Source organism: Humulus lupulus, chromosome X (assembly GCF_963169125.1).
Source record: "Humulus lupulus chromosome X, drHumLupu1.1, whole genome shotgun sequence".
Classification (NCBI taxonomy): Eukaryota; Viridiplantae; Streptophyta; class Magnoliopsida; order Rosales; family Cannabaceae; genus Humulus; species Humulus lupulus.
In genome coordinates, this window is record NC_084802.1 from 68,817,092 (window position 1) to 68,829,109 (window position 12,018).

The following is a 12,018-nucleotide window of genomic DNA, read 5'->3' on the forward strand; positions in this document are numbered from 1 at the left end:
TGAGGTCTTCATCGAGAGGGTGGATACAACACCCTAGTAGGGTCTCTCCCTACCGGTCTGCACTCAACGTGCTCAACACCGATCCTGACCCCTTGCTGTTATCGGCCTTCGCCATTCTCGGCCCTCGCCGCTTCGTCGTTCTCGGCCTCGCTGTTCATTCATAAACGTACATAATATTCACAAATATTTAAACGAATGCTAAACATAGATATTAGGGTTGCATCCTGCAATACAAACAATAGGGCTACACCCTGCTCTACAGGTACAATAGTTTTCTTACCTGTGTCCCGAGTTATCTGAATACTGCGATCCTGAGCACAGTCCTCTAATCTGAGCCTTGTTGAAAACCTAGTCACAACATATTCATAATAACCATCCATAAAGTTCTAAACCAATAAATAACTTTGGAATATTAATCTAGCCTCCAGGACCTTGGATTCTACTAATCCAGGTAGTAGGATCCTTCCCGAGCCTTAACATTCAAGTTCCCGAGCTAAAAACCTCTCTTTTTTTTTTTCCCTTTCTTTCCATTTAGGGCGGCGACATGCCCTTAAGGGTCGCGGCCCGCTACTATACAGAGGGAAAAGCCCACCCTTTTGGAGGATGCGGGCCATGACGCGCTAGGCCCTACGCTGCAGCGCCTGGGAAATCTCGGCCTCCCCAGGCCTTTAGCACACACGCGCTGCAACGCCTGATGAACAGGGGCGCAGCGCGAGTCCCGGAAACAAAGAAACCAGCCAATTTCTCATGTGTTCCCCGAACCTAAACCCATAATTCATACCCCAAACACCAACCAAACTCGGAATTAAGCCTAGAATCCTTATTCACATAACCTAAACATCATAACAAATCCATAAACAACTCCATATACTCATCAACACTCAAAATAAAACTTAGAGTTTAACTCTCATGAAACCTTCTATTCATAACACAATTTAGTGAAAACAAGTCAGATTTAGCCCTAACCTCTATGATATTTCCTCCCTTGAACTGCTTCCCTTAAGCACAGAAGTATGACTCCTCAATTCTTCAGCCTAGGGTCCTCAAGTTTCTTCAAAAGTCTCAAAACATCAAAGAGAGAGAGAGAGAGAGTGAGCCGAGAGGTAGAGTGAGAGACTTAGAGCTGAGGTTTTCTATTTTGTCTTTTACTTAACTCTTGTTTTTTCTCAAGCCACTCAGCTGCCTAAGCCATGTTTATCCCTAAAATACCCAAAATACCCCTTTAAGCCTATCTAAATCCTCAAGTGCCACCAAGGGAAATTTCGTCATATGCCACATCCCGCTTAGTCCTCGAGTATTCCTATAAATCCATGTTCAATCGACATGTCCAAATAATTGCTAAATTACTACCCATTACCTTGTAAATCCCGAACACCAACTATGTTCCCAAAGTACCCCTAGGCTCCTCTCGAGCCGGGTGTTCAACCCCGTTGTGACTATTTAGCTAAACCGTTCCCTAGGACCATCTCGGATCACACATCACAAATCTATCACCACTCACTCATGGTATCAATCACAATAAACACAAATATCACATTCACACCCCCAACGGATGGGGCCCACATGCATATTTAATTCACCTAAACATGTATTTCGAATCACATAGTCATTAAATTCATATATTAACATAATTAAATCAAATATTGCCCTCTCAGCATGCTAATCAAGGCCCTAAACCTTATTAGCAAATTTGGGACGCTACAACTATCCCCTCAGAGAAATTTCATCCTCAAAATTACCTGAATAACTCGAGATACCGATCCTGCATATTTGTCTTAAGTTCCCAAGTCGCCCCTTCCACTTTGTTGTTCCTCCACAACACTTTCACTAAGGCGATGGTCTTGCTCTGCAAGACTTTATCCTTTCGGTCTAGAATCTGAACCGGCTTCTCTTCATATGATAAATCCTGATCCAGCTCCAAGTTCTCATAACTCAGCACATGCGTAGAATCTGATACGTACTTATGGATCATGGATACGTGAAATACATTGTGAACCCCTGATAGAGCTGGACGCATCGCCAATCTGTAAGCTACCTCTCCAATCCGTTCTAAAATCTCAAAGGGGCCAACAAACCTAGGGCTCAACTTGCCTCTTACTCCAAACTGTTTCACCCCTCTCAAGGGAGAAACTCTGAGAAACATATGGTCCTCGACTTGAAACTCTATGCTCCTGTGTCTCAAGTCTGAGTAACTCTTCTGCTGACTCTGGGAGGCGAGCATTCGAGCTCCAATCTTCTTAATCGCCTCATTGGTCTTCTGGACAACCTTAGGACCTAGATACCTCCTATCACCCGTCTCATCCCAATGGATGGGTGGTCTACACTTCCTCCCATATAACATCTCAGACGGAGCCACTTCGATAGTCGCCTGATAACTGTTATTATACAAAAACTCAATCAAAGGGAGATACTTACTCCAAGATCCCCCAAAATCCAGCACACAGGCTCGTAACATATCCTCTAGTATCTGAATCACCTTCTCAAATTGTCCATCCATCTGAGGATGATACGTGGTACTAAACCGAAACTGTGTACCCATAGCCTTCTACAGGCTCTCCCAAAACTTGGAGGTGAAGGTGGGGTCCCTGTCGGATACTATCGACCTTGAAGCCCCATGTAGTCGCACAATTTCCTTCACATATTGTTCAACATACTGGTCCATAGTATAGTTGTTTTAATAGGCAAAAAATGGGTTGACTTGGTGTACCTATCCACAATCATCCACACCAAATCATGTTGTCCCACGGTCTTCGGTAATCCAACCACAAAGTCCATGGTGATATCCTCCCATTTCCACTCCGGAATCCCTAGAGGTTGCAACAACCCTGCTGACCTCTGATGTCAGCCTTTACCTGCTGACAAGTTAAACACTTGGCCACATTATCCACCACATCCCTCTTCATTCCCGGCCACCATACAAAGTTCTCAAATTTTGGAACATCTTCATCGTACCCGGATGTTAAGAATAGGGTGTGGTATGAGACTCATCTAAAATCTCCCGCCAGATACCGGAATCCATTGGAACGCAAATCCCACCTTTGTACTTTAGTAATCCCAATTCTGAAATAGAAAAGTCCTTAGTCGCTCCGGCTAAGACGCCCTCTTTGTGCTCTCTCAACTGGGGTCCTCCCCCTGTGCCTCCTTGATCCTTTCAAGGAGCATGGACTGAAGAGTGATGTTGGCTAGCTGTCTAACTACCAACTCAATACCTGCTCCAGTCATGTCTTCAGCTAACTTATCTAATGTCTACCTCGAACTGAACAACTTTCATGGGCCCTTCCGACCCAGCACGTCGGTCACCGCATTGGCCTTCCTAGGATGGTATAGAATATCACAATCATAATCCTTTACCAATTCCAACCAATGCCTCTAGTGCATTTTCAGATCCTTCTGAGTAAAGAAGTACTTTAAACTCTTATGGTTAGTGTATATTTCACACTTCTCGCCATATAAATTATGTCTCCAAACCTTTAGTGCAAATACCACCGCTACCAATTACAGATCATGTGTGGGATACCTCTGTTCATACTCCCTCAACTGTCTCAACGCATAAGCTATTACCTTCCCAGCTTGCATCGGTACACACCCCAAACCCTATCTGGAAGCATCACAGTAGACTACAAACTTCTCATTGTCTGACAGCAGGCTCAATACTAGAGCAGTGATCAGTCGCCGCTTCAACTCCTTGAAATTTTTCTCACACCTGTCTGTCCATACATACTTAGTCTTCTTACGCGTCAGTTCGGTCAATGGTGTGGCTATTCTAAAGAATCCCTCGATGAACCGCCGATAGTACCCTGCCAATCCCAAAAAGCTCCTAACCCCTAGTACACTGCTCGGCCTAGGCCAATCTCTCACTGCCTAAATCTTACTTGGGTCAACCAGAATCCCCTCCTTACTAATAATATGACCCAGAAATGTTACTTTGGGTAGACAGAACTCACACTTGCTAAACTTAGCATATAACCTATGCTCTCTCAACTGCTGTAATACTAGGCGTAGATGCTGCTCGTGCTCTATCTTTGACTGAGAGTACACTAGTATGTCGTCAAAGAATACAATCACAAACTTGTCCAGATAATCCTTGAAGACCTTATTCATCAAGTCCATAAAGGCTGCTGGGGTGTTGGTTAATCCAAAGGACATAACCAGGAATTCATAGTGTCCATACCTCGTGCAGAAAGCGGTCTTTGGTATATCCTCCTCTTTAATCCTTAACTGATGGTAGCCTGACCGAAGGTCAATCTAAGAGAACACTGTCTTCCCCTGTAGCTGGTCAAACAAGTCATCGATCCTAGGAAGTGGGTACTTGTTCTTAATGGTCAACTTGTTCAATTCTCTGTAGTCAATACACATCCTTAAGGATCCATCCTTCTTCTTGACGAGCAACATTGGAGCACCTCACAGCAAAAAACTCAATCTGATGAATCCCAAATCTAGTAACTCTTGCAACTGAATCTTTAGTTTCTTCAACTTTGCCGGAGCCATTCTATAGGGTGTCCTAGATACTGGCTCTGCCCCTGGCGCCAACTCTATGACGAACTCAATCTCCTGGTGTGGTGGCAACCCTGGCAAATCTGTGGGGGAATAAATCAGGAAACTCACATACCAATCTGGTCTCATCCGGTCCAACCGAAACAACTCTAGAAGTATCCACAATGTTTGCTAGGAATCCTATGCAACCCTCTTGCATTAGGTCTCTAGCCTTCAGTGTTGAAATCATAGGTACTCGTGTCCACTCACTGTCCCCATGAATACAAAGGGTACCTCTCCTTCTGGTTCAAAGGTCACCATCATGCGCTTGCAGTCAATCGTTGCCTCGTACTTCGATAACCAATCCATCCCTAGGATCATATCAAAGTCATCCATTGCTATCTCAATTAGATCCAATGACAACTCCCTATTGTCTATCTCTACTGGCAATTCTTTAACCCATCTCTTAGAGACTACCAGTTCCCTAGTCGGCAACAAAGTCCAAAATCCCTTAGCATACAAATCACTAGGTCTACAAACTTGATCTATCACTCTAGTAGAAACAAATGAATGAGTAGCCCCTAAGTCAATCAATGTAGTAAAAGAAGAACCAGTACTAGAAATCTGACCTGTCACGACCAAGGGGCTTGCCTCAGCCTCAATCTGGGCCAAGGTAAATACTCTGGCAGGAGTGAGACTATCGCTCTGTTTCGACTCTTCCTTCTTGGCTTATGGGCAGTCCTTCCTCAAATGACTGATGCTCCCACAAGTAAAGTAAGCCTTGATCCTGCACTCTCCCTGATGTCGTCATCTACACCAAGGACACACTGGGAAATTCCTCTCGTTGTCTCCCCTGCCTGACAGCCACTGAAAGCACCCCGTGCCCTCCTATCCGAGCCAGGAGGAACAAAAGAGTATGGGGCCCTTCTCTTCTATTCACTGGGGCCACTACCCCGACTAGATCAAGTAAAAGGAGTCACCGTCCTCCGAGCATTGCACCTAGGAGTGCCCTCTCTCCATATCTAATCCTCGGCCCCCTCAGCTGTAAGGGCCTTCTCCACTACCCGAGCATAGGTGGCAGTTCCCGGATCCAAAGTTATCTTGATGTCACAAGCGATCATAACATTCAATCCCCACACAAACTGATCCCTTCGTGTCATTTCAGTAGGCACCAAATCTGGCGGGAACTTTGCTAACCAGTCAAACTTCAAAGCATACTCAGTAACCGTCATCTGGTTCTGAGTCGGGTTTGTAAACTCATAAACCTTCGCAGCTTGGACTGCGACACTATAATACTTCTCATTGCTTATATTTATGAACTCTTCCCTGGTCATGACTGCAATATTCCTTCTCTGAGACACAACATCCCACTGGATGCGGGTATCCTATCTCAACATGTAGCTAGCACAGGCTACGCTCTCATTCCCTTCCACCCTCATGAAATCCAGAATGGAAGAAACCATGTTCATCCACTGCTCTGCCTGCAGTGGGTCTGGGCCACCCTCAAAGGTGGGAGGATGTTGCTTCCTGAACCTCTCATACAAATGTTCCTACCTATTTTCCACACCAGGTTGGGCTGGCACTGGTGCCACAGCCTGTGGAACCTGTAACCCAATGTCCTGAGGAGGGGCCTGTTGCCTCAACTGTCGAAGCCCTTCTTCTGTTCGATGAATTCTAGCTTCCATCCCGACAAATAATTGTTGCCAATTCGGTGGGGTAGGTGGAGGGTCCTGACCCTGGTTGTCATCCTCGGCCATATTGCTGGAAAGTCTAATTAATTGTCGAGGCAATACTGCAATATGCTTGCAATCAATGACGCCGCACATCAGGCATGATAACAACATCCATAACCACCTCCCAATTTCATAAACCATCATAGCCAGCAAGTCCACAAGTCACACATAGCATAAAATAATCAAGGGGCCATGCCCTAACATCATGCATATATAATAACACATTCATCATGCTATATCTATAAATTCAGGCAAACAAGGCACTTAAATAAGCAATTAAACATATAACTCATTATATACCAACCAACCTTGAGTCAAACTTGTCACTGGCAGTTAGCGTACATGTTTGGTTGATCTCTAGGAACCATAAACCTTGGCATGCTCTGATACCAAGTTGTAACGCCTTACTTCCTTAGAGTCGTTACCATGTGAGTTAAAAAAATGTGCCATTAGCTCGCTAATCGAGGTTTTAGGATAAAAGTGTGACTAAACTGAAATGAAACTTGTTTAACAATATTAATTATAAAATTTGGACATTCATTGATATTATAGAAAGTTATACAGTTGGGATCCCAAAAATATTGTTTAGGAAAATTGTATTACAACTCAAAATATACACACGGTCGACCTAGGCGACAAACAATCATTACAGTACATTTTCCTAAAAATAACCCTGGCCGTGGTAGCCAGGCAGGACGAACATGTACCCGTCACTCCATGCTCTCCGTACTCATGGTTAGTCGACCTTTCCTTTGCCCTTACCTGCACCATAGAGCACCCGTGAGCTAAAGCCCAGCAAGAAAACTTAACATATAACACAACATTCAACAGTATATATTAAAGTAGCCAATGGGCTAACACACATAGCGACCAATGTCGTCCCAGGCGCTTTACCAGGCCATGGGTTCGCGGTCTTCACCGAGAGGGTGGATATAGCACCCTAGGAGGGTCTCACCCTAATCGCCTGCACTCAGCGTGGTCAACACTGATCCCGACCCCTTGCTATTCTTGGCTTCTTGCCATTCTCGGCCTTTGCTGTTCCCGGCCCTCGCCGTTCTCGACCTTCGCCGTTCATTCATAAACGTACATAATATTCACAGATATTTAAACGCATATTAAATATAAACATTAGGGTCGCACCCTATAATACAAACAATAGGGCCACGCCCTGCTCTACAGGTACAACAATTTTCTTACCTGTGTCCCGAGCTATCTGAATACCGTGATCCCAACCACAGTCCTCTCACCCGAGAATCATTGAAAACCTACTCACAACACATTCATAATAACCATCCATCAAGTTCTAAACCAATAAATAACTTTAGAATATTAATCTAGCCTCCGGAACCTTGGATTCTAATAATTCAAGTAGTAGGATCCTTCCCGAGCCTTAACATTCAAGTTCCCGAGCTAAAACCTCTTTTTCCCTTTCTTTCCATTTAGGGCCACGACTCGCTACTAGACATAGGGAAAAGCCCTCCCTGTTGGGGGACGCAAGCCGCAGTGCGCTAGGCCTTGCGCCGCGATGTCTGGGCAATCTCAGGCCTCCCCAGGCCTTTCGTACACACGGACCATGGCGCGAGTCCGTGAAACCCAGATACCAGCCAATTTCTCATGTCTTCCCCGAGCCTAAACCCATAATTCATACCCCAAACACTAGCCAAACTAATAATTAAGCCTAGAATCCTTATTCACATAACCTAAAGATCACAACAAATCCATACACTCGTCAACACTCAAAATCAAACATAGAATTTAACTCTCATGCAACCTTTTATTCACAGCACAATTCAATGAAAACAAGTCAGATTTAACCCTTACCTCTATGGTATCTCCTCCCTTGAATTGTTTCCCTTAAGCACAACAAGTATGACTCCTCAATTCTTCAGCCTAGGGTCCTCAAGTTTCTTGAAAAGTCTCCAAACATCAAAGAGAGAGAGAGAGAGAGAGAGAGAGAGAGAGAGAGAGAGAGAGAGAGTGAGCCGAGAGGTAGAGTGAGAGACTTAGAGCTGAGGTTTTCTGTTTTGTCTTTTACTTAACTCTAGTATTTTCTCAAGCCACTCAGTTGCCTAAGCCATGTTTATCCCTAAAATACCCCTTTAAGCCTATCTAAACCCTCAAGTGCCACCAAGGGAAATTTCGTCATATGCCACATCCCGCTAAGTCCTCGAGTATTCCTATAAATCCATGTTCAATTGACATGTCCAAATAATTGCAAAATTACTACCTGTTACCCGATAAATCCCGAACACCAACTGTGTTCCCAAAATACCCCTAGGTTCCTCTCGAGCCGGGTGTTCAACCCCATTGTGACTATTTAGCTAAACCGCTCCCTAGGACCGTCTCGGATCGTACATCACAAATATACCACCACTCACTCATGGTATCAATCACAATAAACACAAATATCACAGTCATGCACTCAACGGGCTTAAATTACAAATACGCCCCTAATAACTAGATGGGGCCCACATGCATATTTAATTCACCTAAACATGCATTTATAATCACATAGTCATTAAATTCACATATTAACATAGTCAAATCAATTATTGCCCTCTTAGCATGCTAATCAAGGCCCTAAGCCTTATTAGCAAATTTGGGACGCTACATTGCTCATGCTCTAACTCCGACTGAGAATAAACCAGAATGTCATCGATGAAGAATATCACATACTTGTCCAAGTAATCCTTGAACACCCTGTTCATCAGATCCATGAAAGCTAACGGGGCATTAGTCAATCCAAACGACATGACTAAGAACTCATAATGCCCATACTTGGTACGAAAGATCGTCTTCAGAATGTCCTCATCTTTGATCCTCAGCTGGTGATAACCAAATCGAAGATTGATCTTTGAAAATACAGTCTTACCATGTAGCTAATAAAAAAAAATCATTGATCCTTGGCAGTGGATACCTGTTTCTGATAGTTAGCTTGTTCAACTCTCTGTAATCAATACACATTCTTAGAGAGCCATCTTTCTTCTTCACAAATAAGACTGGCGCACCCCATGGCAAAAAATTGGGCCAGATAAAACCCAAGTCCAGGAACTCCTATAACTGAACCTTGAGTTCTGTGAACTCTGCTGGAGCTATCCTGTATGGTGCTCTAGATACTGGCTTTGTCCCCGGTGCCAATTCAATGACAAATTATATCTCTCTATGGGGCGGTAACCCTGGTAACTGTCTTGGGAATACATCCAGAAACTCATAAACTAACCTGGTCTCCTCGGGTCCAATTGGCACAACCCTAGTGGTATCTACCACACTAGCTAGGAATCCCATGAAACCACCTCGCAATAGGTCTCTAGCTCTCAACACTGATATCATAGGAATATAGGATCCGTGCACAGTTCCCACAAAAACAAACAGGTCCTCATCCTCAGGTTCAAAGGTTACCATCTTTTTCTTACAATCTATAGTTGCCCCATACTTGGCCAGCCAATCCATACCCAATATCATATCAAAGTCTTCCATGACCAGCTCAATGAGATTTGCTGATCGCTTTCTGCTATCCACTTCCACTGGTAATGATCTGACCCATCTCCAAGAGACCACCAGATCCCCAGTAGGAAATAAAGTCCTAAATCGCACGGCATAGTATTCACATGGTCTACACAACCTATAAATCACCCTACTAGATATAAAGGAATGTGTAGCCCCAGAATCAATAAAAACAGAATAAGAAGTGCCAGCACTAGAAAGCTGACATGTCACTACTGAGGGTCAAGCCTCAGTCTATTGTGTCAATGCGAACACTCGAGCTAGAGCCAAGCTTTCCGCCTTCTTTGGTTCTTCCTTCTTCACCCTTGGGCAATCATTCTTAAGGTGCCCAACTGTACCACATAAAAGTAGGCCTTTGCTCGACACTCTCCCAGATGACATCTCCTACATCTGGCACATTCTAGATAATTCCTCCAGCTCTCATTGTCATCTTGACGACAAACCTATATACCCCGTGGCTTTCTATCTGGGCCTGGAACTATAGTGGTATTTGGGGTCTTCCTCTTCTGGTCACTAGGGCCTCCGCCCTCTCCATATCCAATAAAGGGAGGTCCCACCCACCTGGTGTCCCTTCTGGCCACATTCTCATGTCAGATCTTGTTTTTAGTGCCCTCAGTAGTAACGACCTTCTCCACTACCTGAGCATAAGTCGTCACTAAAAGTACTGAAGTAATTTTAACATCCCAGGCTATCATAACATTTAGCCCTCGAAAAAATATCTCTTTTCTTATCACATCACTTGGCACCAAGTCTGCAGTGAATTTGGCCAACCTATTAAATTTCAAGGCGCACTTTGTAATAGTCATGGAGCCCTACACCAGATTATTGAACTCATCTGCCTTTGCAGCTCTGACTGCATCGTTATAGTATTTCTCATTGAAAAATTCTTTGAACTCCTCCCAGCTCAGAGTCTTTACATCTTTGGTCTGGGATACCACTTTCCACCAGATTCAGGCATCCTCCCGAAACATAAATGTGGCATAGGCCACTCTGTCATTACATGCCATCCCCATAAAGTCCAGGATGGAGGTGGTCATACCCATCCACTACTCAGCTTGTAATGGATCTGGTCCTCCCTCAAAGGTAGGAGAATGTTGTTTTCTAAAGCGCTCATAGAGAGGCTCCAACCTATTTTCAGCCCTTGACTGCTGCTGTAATACTGGTGCCACGATAGGTGGCACAACTGGTGCATCGTTCTCTGTTGGAACCTACTATTGTCTCAATAGGCGGATCTCTTCTTCCTGCCTTTGTATCATAGCATGCATATCAGCAAGCACTTGTTGCCAGTTCTCAGGAGTTGGCGGAGGGTTCTGACCTTGGTCGTTGTCTTTAACCTGACTTCCAGTGCCAACTAGTTCATTTGATTTCCCTAGAAGCATACTTCCAAGTCTATCTACAATCAATGACTCAGCACATCAGGAACCAATAACAGTGCCCAACACCACCCCACGGTCCAAGACCGAGCAATTAAGCATACACATGCAATAATAGTGCTAATAAGCAGTTCAATAGCTTTCACATACATCAGTCATGCTAATAAGTAAGTCAGTTCATATTCTTGCTCAATCAGGGTGTTAATAAGCACATTCTTCAATATTCATAATAGTAACAGTGCTAATAAGCACATCCTTTATCATCCACATAACAGTCAAGGGCTAGACCCTATCAGTATAACTCATGCTTCCTAATAAAGCATGGAAATAAGACATTCATGTGTCAAATAGGCAAGTAAACACAAATTAACAAAAATAGTTACCGAACCTTGAGTCGAGCTTGTCTTCAGCAGAGAGTGTACATGCCCAGCCAATCTTCTGCAACCTTTAAACCTAAACCACTTTGATACCAAGTTGTAACATCCTCCTAATCAAAGACCATTTCACTGTGTTATTAAATAGTGCTTAACTCGCCAAACAAGTCATTTGGACTTAAACTATGTAATTGAAACTAACCACATGTTAGGGTACTAAAAATTTCAGTCAAAAGTCCACCATTTCATTAAAATGTTTAAAATACATGGGATCCCAACAGAGTTTAAAATGGTTACAAACCCAAAATGTATTCAAAAGTCTACCTAGGTGACAAAATCAGGGTCCAACCCTAGTTCCAACTGATAACCTCGATCGTGGAGGACAAGCAGGCCACATATGTACACTTCGCCCCTAAAGCTCTCCATCTCATGGCTGGTCCAACTTTTCCTTTCCTTTACCTGCACCATTTAGCACACGTGATCCAAGGCTCACCAATAAAACATAATCATGCTTATATGCAATAATTCATCACCAGATCATAGAATCATAAATGGCATGCC